Consider the following 12,391-nt stretch of genomic DNA (forward strand, 5'->3'; position numbering starts at 1 on the left):
GGACAATCTGAAGTGCAGGAGCTCTGATGACCGGGGATGTCCCCGCGAAGAGTGTGGAGGCATGCTGGAAAGCATGGAGCATTTCCTGCTTCATTGTCCCTTTAACACAGAGGTTTACACCAGGGTGGGCGCTTCCATTGGTTGGCCTCGGCTGGCCAGTCTCTCCTATGCGGAATGGGCCTATGGGGCATTCAGAAACCTTGGAGGCTGGGACCGGTGCACTTTATTCCTAGTCAGCTCAGTGATCAGGTACTACACGTGGAATGCACGGTGTTTAGTGTCGACGCAGCGTAAAATCCTCCCTGTGGATGTGGTGGTTAGGAACATTCTCGGTGACCTGGTGAAGGTGCGTTCTCTGGAGTACGAGAGGCTGGGTGCTGGCAGGGCCTCTCGTCTGTGGAGGGGCTCTGCCTTTAAAGTGCCTTAGCCCATTGTCTCCCCCTGGTGGTGGGCTGATGCTGGCACATTAGTCTTTTTGTTTTGAGCAGTTGGTTTATGGTAATATAGGGCTTGCAGGCGCTGAACTTGAGCTTTAGGGGTTTGTTGTTTGGCTTATAGTGTTATATGTATTTGTTATTGTATTTATTGTTGTAGTCTATTTGTATACTTATGTATTGTATATATTGTTAGTCTGTGTATATTTTATGTAATGTATATACTGTATATATTGTGTGATGCCACCTGGGGTTTGGGTTTAGTTTAGGTTGGGTGGTGGGTTAAAAGGGGGGAGGGGGTTTGTATGGGACTTTTATATATACAGAAAATCCTGGACTGGTTCATGGACGTCTGGTAACATGTACTGGGGGCATGGGATGCGGGACCAGCTCAGGGCCAAAAAAAAAAATAAAAAAAAAGTGGTGTTATTTTGTTTGTGTTGGTTTTTTATTATTTTGTATATATTATTATTGTTGTTGTTGTTATTCTTTTTGGTATATTACTGGTATTGGGTTTTTGGTATTGCAACTGGGCCAGGAAATTCACATTTAGTATTAGTGTATATTAGTGTATATAGTTTATTAGTATGGTATGGGTATAATGGGTATTATAGGAATATGTCTTTTGTAAATATTGTATATATTTGTTTGTGTGCAGGAATGAGTGTGGGGTGGACCGGTGTTGTATTTTATGCTATGGTGTTTGGTTTTACGATACGATATATTGATATGTTCTGTCGGATATGGTATGTTTATGTTTTGTAATTTTTTTTATTGTTATGTTTGAAATTTTAATAAAAGATCTACAGAATATAACTCAGGATCAGTACAGGATAAGTAATGTAATGTATGTACACAGTGACCTCATCCGCAGAATAGTGAGTACAGCTCTGGAGTATAATACAGAATATAACTCAGGATCAGTACAGGATAAGTAATGTAATGTATGTACACAGTGACCTCATCCGCAGAATAGTGAGTACAGCTCTGGAGTATAATACAGGATATAACTCAGGATCAGTACAGGATAAGTAATGTAATGTATGTACACAGTGACCTCACCAGCAGAATAGTGAGTGCAGCTCTGGAGTATAATACAGGATATAACTCAGGATCAGTACAGGATAAGTAATGTAATATGTGTACATAGTGATCTCACCAGCAGAATAGTGAGTACAGCTCTGGAGTATAATACAGGATATAACTCAGGATCAGTACAGGATAAGTAATGTATGTACACAGTGACCTCACCAGCAGAGTAGTGAGTACAGCTCTGGAGTCTGGCCACTAGAGGGAGCATCTTCCTGTGAGTCTGCTGAGTGTGGAGGAAGTCGTTTGCTGGATTGTTTGGTGTGTGTGCGCTCTGACCTCTGCCGTGTCATCTGTGCCGGACAGCGTTCTTCCTTCCCCAGAGGGAGAGCGTGTGTTCAGGCATGAGCGAGGAGAGGAGAACCCCAACACCTGCCCCCCGAATCAGGTCCGCGGGGGGCAGGGGGAGCCAGCGACCAGGTGTGGAGGGACCAGCGTCAGGAAGTGCATCAGAGGTCTCCGGGTTGAGGCGCTCTGCCAGGAGGTGCAGCGATGCATCTCCAGCCACCCCTGAACCCGTAGAGACAAAGAGCAGCCACAAGGCTGGCCCTGCAAGTTGTGGGACTACAAGTGCAAGAAGTTCCGGAAGCACAGGTACTGTGACAACAAGGCCTGACAATGTGGACTGTGATACTCCTCCTGGAGCAAAGCTAAATGCCCACGGATGTGTGGAGGAGGATTGGGGGATGCCTAGGGCCCGGGAGTCTGGAGTCCCCCATAACTCTCGTGTGGCAGAACACATCCGTGGATATGAGGAAGCAAGGGGCAGCTTGTATAGGCTCCAGGAGGAGGTACGGGAAGCAAAAGCCCTGATGGAAACTGCGGCGAAACAACAGAAAGCTGAGCTGTCAGCCCGGATTAAACAGCTGAAAAATGAAATAAGGATACTGGAGAAGAAGAGAACTTTTATTTTAGAGAACAGCGGGCCATTTAGGGAAAAACTTTTAAATGAAGACCGCTTTCATACAATGGAGAGAGAGAAGCAGAGACGGCTGAGGGGGCTTCAGCCACGGGTGGAGGAGGAAGGAGACGCTGCGGAGGCCGATAATGTTGAGCCAAATCCACCCGGGGGTTGGCAACATCTGACCCCATACAGTGGGCTCCCTGCAGGGCAAGTGGCGATGTCATCTGGCCGTGGCTCTGGCGGTTCGGGGGATGAGAGCAGCACCAGTCACCAGGGAGGGGCGCTGATGGCCCAGATCCAGCTCCTGGAGTCCCCAGGTCGCCTCCAGGACTTCACGTTTGGGGATGAGTTACCAGAGGAGGCACCTGGGGGAAGGAAAAAGAAGCTAAAGAAGACCAAGCTCCAGGAGCAGGTAACATTTGTATATACCCCCCTCCCTGAGCCCCCCGGACTGGCCGTAGGGTCAGCTCACTGTGTGAACCCCATTTCTCAGCCCAGCCTGAGTTCTGCTGTGGACTCAGTGCAGGAGAGTGGGGAGAGTATGGAGTCTAGTGTGGCGGTGAGCTCCATCGCTGTTTGTAGTAACAGTGGTGGAGCAGACAATGTATCGGCTGTGAGGTCGGACAGTGATATTTGCCCAGCGATGGGCATGGATGGCTCTGGCACATTGGGCTGCTCCCTAACGGGAGGGGGGGCGGCTTTGTGCCAGAGTCAGCTGCGGGAGCTCCGGTGGCTCTGAGCGTTGGCACTGCTGTTCCTTTGGAGCAGCGGTGTCATGGTGAAAGAGCTGCTGGGGCCAAGATGTCTTCGCCTCCCAGAAAGACTGGACTAAAACCTTTATTTTGTATTGGCGCCGCTTATCCAGAACAGCGGCGCCCAGGAGCAGAAAACTCCAGTACTGATGAGGCGGAGGGTACCAGTAAAAACAGGGCTGGGGCCACTAATAAACAGGCTAGGCAGGCTTCCCGGTCCTTGTATAAAGGACCGGTGACCTGTCCTGTGGTGGTGGCTCCAGCTCTGGTACCCAGTGATGCTGATGGTACACTATCTGCACCAGAACGCACCGGTCCAGCCAGTATGAATGAGGAGGTTAATGATCTAAAGTTGTTGAGCTTCTGCTGAAGTTGGGCTTTAAGGCAGCTGACATCTACGCCTTGATACATCCTCATGGTACCCCTGAGTTCGATATCAGCTTTGTTCGGCCAGAGGGGCTTGAGCTCTTCTGGTCGAATTATGAGCTGCTAAAGAATGAGCCCGGCTGGCGAGACTTTGCCATTCAGGTGGTGTCTCGCCAAAACAATGTCAAGAAAGTGACCGTTTTAACCCGTAACGAATCACTTTCTTGTATTGACATCATGACGTGGCTAGGTCGGTATGGAGAGGTGGTGGAGGTCCCAAAAAAGAACAGGGATGAATATGGCATCTGGTCAGGGACCTGAACGTTTATGGTCAAGCTTAAGCTTTCAGGAAACACCGTTACCCATATACCATCTGCGACCTTCCTCGGAAGGGATCGTATCCAGATCTTCTACCAGGGTCAGCCGAAGCTCTGTCACAGATGTGGTGACCCCACACATTTTAGTGCCAATTGCACTGTGCAGAAGTGCACTCTGTGTGGGGAAATAGGCCATCTCGCTGCATCTTGTGCAGAGATTAGGTGTCACCTGTGTGGTGACTTAGGTCACCCATTCAGTCGCTGCCCTCGTTCCTTTGTCAACGCGGTTGTTGCCCCAGTGGGGGTAAGCCATGAGGTGAACTCTGCTGGGGGGATGGCTGGTGGGGATGAAGGGGTGCAGGGGCCAGGGAAGAAAAGTAAGCAGAAGACGCCTGCCCAACTGAGGCGTCTCAAGAAGCGTCAAAGGGATAGGGAGATTCGGGAGTCACAGGAGCATCAGCCAGCTGAGGTGGCTTCTGATCCTGTCCCTGCGACCAGTGTTACTGCTGAGGCCCTGGGGGATAGTGAACTGGATGAGGAGACTGGAAGGATCCACAAAGAGGAGGATACTGTCTCCTCGCTGTCCTCCCATGGTGAGAGCGCGGATGAGGACAGAGGGAGATGGGCAGAAACAAAGCGGGGTACTCGGAGGAATAAGAAAAAGGGAGATTTAAAATCTTCTCCCACCCGCCAGATGCCAAAGGAAGGTACAACTGACCCCCCTCTGATTGGTCTCTCCAACCGGTTCCGAGCCCTCCGCGACATTTCCTCTTCGGAGAAGGAGGCTGGGGGTGAGGTTCCGGATGTTGCGGTGGGGCCCACAGGGGACCCTGAGTCCTCTCTCCCTGGGGAACCTATGTCTTCAGGGGGGGGGGACTGGCTCAGAGTCAGGGGACGAGGAAAATGTAAATAAAGGGAAAATGGACACATCCATCTCACTAAAAAGGGGTAAACCATCATCTGATGAGGAGGGTGGTGGGGTGGATGGGAAGGATGGTGGGAAAAAGAAAGCTGTCTAACTCAATCACCCTTGATGGCGGCACCCTCTCCGTTGACTCTGGCATCCATTAATGTTGCCAGCATAAAGTCAGATACGGCTCGATTTGCGGCCTATGATTTTTTTGCCCATATTAATGCTGATATTTTATTTTTGCAAGAGACCAGGCTAACAGATATGTCATCTATCTACAAGGCTAAAAGAGAGTGGAGGAATGGGCCCTCCTACTGGTCTCTTGGGGCCGAGCCGTATAGCGGAGTGGCGGTCCTTTTTACCGCAGCGGTAGAATGCCGACGGGTTATCGAGTTAGAAATGGGGAGGTGCCTGATCTTAGATGTCCTCATGAAGGGACAAGAACTTCTCCTTATTAACATCTACGGCCCACAGTCTAAGTGGGACCGGAAGTGTCTCTTTATGAGGATCAAGCCCTATCTTTTTACAAGTCGGCAGGTGGTCTTTGGAGGGGACTTTAATGCTGTCACGAGGCCCCAAGACAGGGGAGGTGCCAGAGACAAGCTGACTTATGATAGTGTCGCCCTAAATAGCATAGCGAGTGAGGCTCGCCTGGTGGATGTCCACATCCGGCACACCCCAGGCCACGCGGGATTCACCTATCATAGGGGTAGTTGTAGGTCTAGGATAGATAGGTTTTATTTAAAGGAGGAGGCCGTCTCTTGTTGTGTCTGTTGTTGAGGTGGAGTTCTCCGATCACTGTTTAATTTTGTTTTCTCTGAATGTTACAGAGACCCCCCGGATGGGCAGAGGCTATTGGAAGCTGAATTCGTCTCTCTTGGAAGAAGCGTAGATAAGACAGTCCTTTGAGGATTTTCTTCAGAGCCAGGTACCATTGCTGGGCCTTTGTAGCAGTAAGTCAGAGTGGTGGGAGATCTTCAAAAAAAGGGTTGCGAGATTCTTCCGCCAGCTCTCAGGCCTCAGAAGCCTAAACAGGTACCGTTTGTACCAGGGCCTGAGGAAGAAACTTGAGCACCTTGTCTCGACTGGAGGTAGTCGTGATGATATCTCCAGAGTGAAATCCTTGCTGATGAGGTGTCAGTACGATAGGCACGCATCTTTGGTTTTTGAGAGGGATTACGGGAAGTACCGCTCGCCCGACCCTTACAGAAACTGCAAGATGTCAGTGAATAGTAAGGTAGTCTCAGGACTGATTGATAGTACGGGATCCTTGAAAAGGTCCAGATCAGGGATCTTGGAGGTCGTCAGATCCTTTTACTCGCACCTCTTGGGAAGGAAGGATCTAGATCGGGATAAGGTGTCAGCTTTCTTGGCTGAAACCATCCCTGAACTAGGAGTAGACCCCTCTCTTGACGTTTTGACAGAGATGATCCGGGAAGAGGAAGTCAGGATGGCTATTGATGGGCTTGCCCTCAAGAAGTCACCCGGTCCAGATGGCTTAACATCTGAGTTCTATAAGACCTTTAAGGACACTTTGGTTCCCCTGTTGACTGAGGTATTTAATGAGTGTCTATCCTCGGGAACTCTGCCAAAGTCAATGAGGAGGTCAGCGCTGATCATCCTGTCAAAGGGTAAAGACCCGTTCCACATTGAGAATTGGCGTCCCATAGCGCTTCTCAATGTGGACCGAAAGATTCTGGCAAAAGTGCTGTTTAACCGGCTGGTGGAGTTTGCACCCCGGCTCCTTTCGGGGGCTCAGCATTGCTCTGTTCCGGGCCGCAGTACATTTAGTGCTGTGCTCAGTGTCCGAGAGGCTGTGGAGCAGGGTAGGGCTGGCCACTGGAAGGGGTACTTGCTGTCCTTGGATCAGGCAAAAGCGTTTGATCGGGTTAACCATGAGTACCTCTGGTCTGTTCTTCTGAGATATGGCCTGCCGGGGGGGTTTGTTGATTGGCTTAAGACCTTGTACGCAGGGGCAGAGAGTTTCCCGCTTGTGAATGGTTGGATTGGCCGCTCTTTTGAGGTTGGGTCTGGTGTCCGTCAGGGTTGTCCTTTTAGCCCGTTGCTGTACGTGTTTGCAATTGATCCTTTCCTAGGAGGATTGATTGTGGACCGTTGGCGGGGGTGAGAATGGACCTGGCGGTGCCGGATTTGGCTCTGAGGGCGGTAGCGTATGCTGATGATGTCACCGTGTTTGTCTCCTCACAAGAGGAAGGCCAATGGGTGATGTCAGAGGTGGACCGCTACTCGGAGGCATCCGGGTCCAAGATCAACCGGGATAAGTGCGAGAGTCTCTGGCTGGGAGGGGGAGATCCTAATTTTGATCTCCCAGACGCCCTTCCAGAGCCCCAGGAATCTGCAAAAGTTCTCGGCATCGAATTTGGCCAAGGGGATTACCCCAAACAAAACTGGGACAGCAGGCTTAAGAGCGCCGCTCAGAAGGTGGATCAGTGGAAGGGTTGGTCTTTGACCCTCCGGGAAAGGGTTAACCTGATCAAAACATTCCTGCTCCCTTTACTGATATACCTGGGCAGTGTATGCATGTTGCCAGAACCTCTTTGGACCCGGGTCTACAGTGTGTTCTTCCAAATGTTATGGGGGAACAGACTGAACCTAGTGAAGAGGGAGGTTACTTACCGTACAAGGAGACTAGGGGGGTTGTGTATGGTCAACCCTGTGGTATTCCTAGTGAATACCTTTCTTAAGACCAATATAGCAAACCTCTGGTCAGAGAGGGCTCCTCCGTGGGTATCCTCCTGTAGGGGATGGTTTTGGCCTTTCTTCCAGGAATGGGAGACAGGAGGGCAAGTAAAGGATCTTCGCACACCACACGGGCATCTCCCGGCTTACGCTACCCCGGTTCTGAAGGTTATTCGTCGGTGGGGTCTGGGGATGGGGGAGATTAGGACTCTGTCGAGGAAATTCCTTGACAAGAGGGTCCTGTCTTCTCATTTCCAGAGGCCATTGGCGCTCAAGGACTGCCCAAGTCGGGATCTGGAGGTGGGTTTAGAGCTTTTGAATTCTATCAGGATCCCCTTGAAGTTTTGGGACTTGACTTGGCGCTGCTTCCATGGGAAACTGTGTGTGAGGGACAATCTGAAGTGCAGGAGCTCTGATGACCGGGGATGTCCCCGCGAAGAGTGTGGAGGCATGCTGGAAAGCATGGAGCATTTTCTGCTTCATTGTCCCTTTAACACAGAGGTTGACACCAGGGTGGGCGCTTCCATTGGTTGGCCTCGGCTGGCCAGTCTCTCCTATGCGGAATGGGCCTATGGGGCATTCAGAAACCTTGGAGGCTGGGACCGGTGCACTTTATTCCTAGTCAGCTCAGTGATCAGGTACTACACGTGGAATGCACGGTGTTTAGTGTCGACGCAGCGTAAAATCCTCCCTGTGGATGTGGTGGTTAGGAACATTCTCGGTGACCTGGTGAAGGTGCGTTCTCTGGAGTACGAGAGGCTGGGTGCTGGCAGGGCCTCTCGTCTGTGGAGGGGCTCTGCCTTTAAAGTGCCTTAGCCCGTTGTCTCCCCCTGGTGGTGGGCTGATGCTGGCACATTAGTCTTTTGTTTTGAGAAGTCGGTTTATGGTAATATAGGGCTTGCAGGCACTGAACTTGAGCTTTAGGGGTTTGTTGTTTGGCTTATAGTGTTATATGTATTTGTTATTGTATTTATTGTTGTAGTCTATTTGTATACTTATGTATTGTATATATTGTTAGTCTGTGTATATTTTATGTAATGTATATATTGTATATATTGTGTGATGCCACCTGGGGATTGGGTTTAGTTTAGGTTGGGTAGTGGGTTAAAAAGGGGGGAGGGGGTTTGTATGGGACTTTTATATATACAGAAAATCCTGGACTGGTTCATGGACGTCTGGTAACATGTACTGGGGGCATGGGATGCGGGACCAGCTCAGGGCCAAAAAAAAAAAAAATAGAAAAATAAAAAAAAGTGGTGTTATTTTGTTTGTGTTGGTTTTTATTATTTTGTATATATTATTATTGTTGTTGTTGTTATTCTTTTGGTATATTACTGGTATTGGGTTTTTGGTATTGCAACTGGGCCAGGAAAATCACATTTAGTATTAGTGTATATTAGTGTATATAGTTTATTAGTATGGTATGGGTATTATGGGTATTATAGGAATATGTCTTTTGTAAATATTGTATATATTTGTTTGTGTGCAGGAATGAGTGTGGGGTGGACCGGTGTTGTATTTTATGCTATGGTGTTGGTTTTATGATCGTTATATTGATATGTTCTGTCGGATATGATATGTTTATGTTTTGTAATTTTTTTATTGTTATGTTTGAAATTTTAATAAAAGATCTACAGGATATAACTCAGGATCAGTACAGGATCAGTAATGTAATGTATGTACACAGTGACCTCACCAGCAGAATAGTGAGTACAGCTCTGGAGAGAGGTTGGGTGTGTCTGAGCTCCTGTTACTTCCAGACTCTTCCAGTGAAGCAGTGATTTCCATCCGCCCCTCCCCAGGTGTGTGGCAGATACCTGGGTAGAGGGTTTTCCTGCTATGGAGCCCCATGAGGCTTCATCTTGCACTCCCCGTACCCGGCCGGCGGGGGGTGCAAAGGAAAATGCGACGGCCAGCAGCCAGGATGGGGTGAGACGATCCACTAGGGCCCATCGCCATGTGGGGCCCCCTCCCCCATCCCCAGCTGGGAGCTGCAAGGCTTCCAGCAAAAGTTCCTCTGGGAAAAGAAGCTCATCCAGGCAGAGGAGTGGAGTGAAGGCTTCTACCTCAGGCTCCTCAGAACCCCAGCAATGGGGGGTAAAGGAGCCAAGGGAATCCCTGGAGACTTTCGGATCTAGAATCCAGGCAAAGATGGCCCAATATGAACAGCTTGGGAAACAGCTACGAGGTCTAAGAGAAGACATTAAGTTTGCAACTTACCAGGCGGATACAGCAGCCAAGGGTAAGAGAGCAGCGTTCACTGCAAAGGTGAGAGCACTAAAGAAAGAGGTGGAGGAGATTGTTCAGCTGAGAGCAGACATTGTGGCTGGAGCCGGCTTCTTCAGTGAGAAGATTCTAAATGAAGAGAGGTTCCCCAAAAAGGGGGTCTCCAGAGGTGCAGAAAAAGAAAGTCACCAAGATGAGAGTGAGGAGGAGGAGGAGATGGAGGAAGGTGAGGAGGGGGATGTGAGTGAGGGGGATATGTACACGGGTTCTGTTTGTACCACCACCACTGTTACCCCAGACCCCCCACTTACCCTGAGTGCGGACTACATAAACCCGGCTCAGGTGGCCTTACCTCCCTCCAGTGAGGACGATGAGGATGGCAGTGACTGTAGTGATTGCAGCGGCTTGGCAGATGGGGGTCTCCTGCGGGCAATTGTTATGCAGGAGTCCCCCACTCGTCTAGAAAATTTTTCTTTCGGGGATGATTTGGGCCCAGAGGAGAAGAAAAAAGCGAAGGGCAAGAAGAGGAAGAAGACACAGGCAGTGAAGTTTGTCTTTGCTCCCTTCCAGCAGCCTGGGTCGGCTGAAAAGTCGGTTCAGGGTGCTGGGTCCCCCAATCTGCCAGACCCCGTTTCTGTAGTGGAGCGGGGCCAGCATGTAGTGCACCCAAAATGGCCGCGGGTGCTATAGAAAAAAAAGGGCACCCTCCTGTGAGGGGGGAGGGTGTCCAGGCACCAGAAAATAGCGGCAGATTTACCAATTTGGGGGGCGGTCCCCCGATTGAAGCTGGCAGTATAGGTCCTGGCACTGCGGGGCACTCCCCTGTGAGGGGGGGGAGTGTCCGGGTGCCGGACCTTGTTGGTTCGGGGGGCGGTCCCCTAGGTTACACAGTTGGTACCAGTTCTGGCGCGTCGGGACTCTCCCCTGTGAAGGGGGAGGTTCTGCGCCCGTCAGCTGCAGTAAGCGGGGCGGGAGTGCATCCGGTGGGACAGCTCTCGCCAAAATCTATGGCGCTGTGCGAGGGGGCGGAGCCTGTGTCCGTGCCCCAGAAGACTGAACGGAGGAGCTGTGCAGCGCTGATCCTTAAGCCAGCAACCCTTGTACACGGAGCTATAGACCAAGCCAGCCCGGCCTCTAATACATCAAGGGACAGTGTAGGCAAGAGTGAAAGTGAGGGAAAAAATGTGACTAAAAATGGTAATGTGCAGAATGTGAGTTATAGTGTGCATGGGAGGAGTTGTGGTAGCAGTGTGGATGAGGGGGGAACTTGTGGGGTGCAAGAGAAGGGTGCAAGTGGAGTGCAAGAGAGGGGTGCAAGTGGAGTGCAAGAGAGGGGTGGTAGTGGAATGCCAGAGAGAGGATTGGTGGCAGACACCTCTGTTAAGAATAAGGGTGCTGGTTTGGGGTCTGGATCAGGTTCTGGTTCGACTGCCCCCCCGGTAGTGGCTGCTTCTCCCAGAAGCTATGCCAGCGTCACTGCCGGGGGATCAGGGGGATCCCCATCTCCGTCTGGCTCTGGTGGTCACTTGCAACAGCGCCTACTGGAGGCTCTACGTAGGGGAGACAGGTCAATCCATGTAGAGGGGAGGGGTGAGGTTGACCTGTCTTTTTGGATAGAAAGACATGGCTTAGGCGCATTCCGAGAACATAATGGGGAGGTGGTCTGGTCCCTCCCGACATCCGGGCAGGAAAGTGGCCGTAGGAATGTGGTCCGTTTAGTGTGGAGGGGCGAAGATGTGTGTCCGCCACGGGGTAAGGTGGTTGAACTCCTCCTCCAAATGGAATTCAGGGCAAGTGACATCTTTGCCCTGATCCACCCCTACGCTACTTCTGAGTTTGACATCAGCTTTGTTCGGCCGGAGGGTCTTGAACTCTTCTGGTCGAACTATGAGGTGGTGAAAAACGAGCCCGGCTGGCGGGATTTTGCCGTAAAGGCGATATCCCGTCAGAATTTGACCAAGAAAGTGACCGTTTTGACACGTAACGAGTCACTATCTTGCTATGATATCATGACCTGGCTCAGCCGATATGGTGATGTGACGGACATGCCAAAAAAGAACTATGACGAACATGGGATCTGGTCTGGGGCCTGGACGTTTTCCGTCAAACTGAAGCGTTCGGGGAGCACTGTTGCCCACATCCCATCAGCTGCTTTTCTTGGGAGAGACAGAATCCAAATTTTCTACCAGGGGCAGCCCAAGGTCTGTCACAGGTGCGTCAGCCCCACTCACTTTAGCGCAGCCTGTACTGTGCAGGTCTGTGCTCTGTGTGGTGGGGTAGGTCATCTTGCCGCATCCTGTAGGCAGATCAGGTGTCATCTGTGTGGTGTCTTAGGACACCCTTTCAGCCGTTGTCCTAGCGCCTTTGCCCGTGCGACGGTCACCTTGGCTGGAGACAGCAGTAATGTTGCTTCAGCTGGGGAGGGCACGAGTGCGGGTGAAGGTGCAACAGGGTCAGTGAAGAGGAAAAGTCCCGCCAAGCTGAGGCGGGAGGCTAATCGCAGAAGGAGCAGGGAACTGGAGAGTTCCCATGTGGCAGGGGTAGCTTCTGGCTCTGCTCCAGAGGTTAGTCCTGAAACTGCTGAGGCCCTGGAGGAGAATGTGCTGGATGAGGAAATGGGGAGAATCTGTAAAGAAGAGGGCAGCAAGGCCGATCTTTCCGATTCCTCCCACTGTGAAAGTGTGGATGAGGAG

At 50.9% G+C, this 12,391-nt stretch overlaps 1 long non-coding RNA gene across 1 annotated transcript in view; it reads right to left on the bottom strand.

Annotated features, from left to right (window-relative positions):
- Positions 1-1,343: 1,343 nt before the first annotated feature.
- The window catches only part of LOC130276892 (uncharacterized), a 76,479-nt gene continuing 65,431 nt past the window's right edge, over positions 1,344-12,391 (bottom strand). The window contains exon 3 of the long non-coding RNA XR_008845284.1: positions 1,344-1,421. This is a non-coding gene — a long non-coding RNA (uncharacterized LOC130276892). The remainder of the gene's footprint in view (positions 1,422-12,391) is intronic.

This window comes from Hyla sarda, chromosome 6 (genome assembly GCF_029499605.1).
Source record: "Hyla sarda isolate aHylSar1 chromosome 6, aHylSar1.hap1, whole genome shotgun sequence".
Lineage (NCBI taxonomy): Eukaryota > Metazoa > Chordata > Amphibia > Anura > Hylidae > Hyla > Hyla sarda.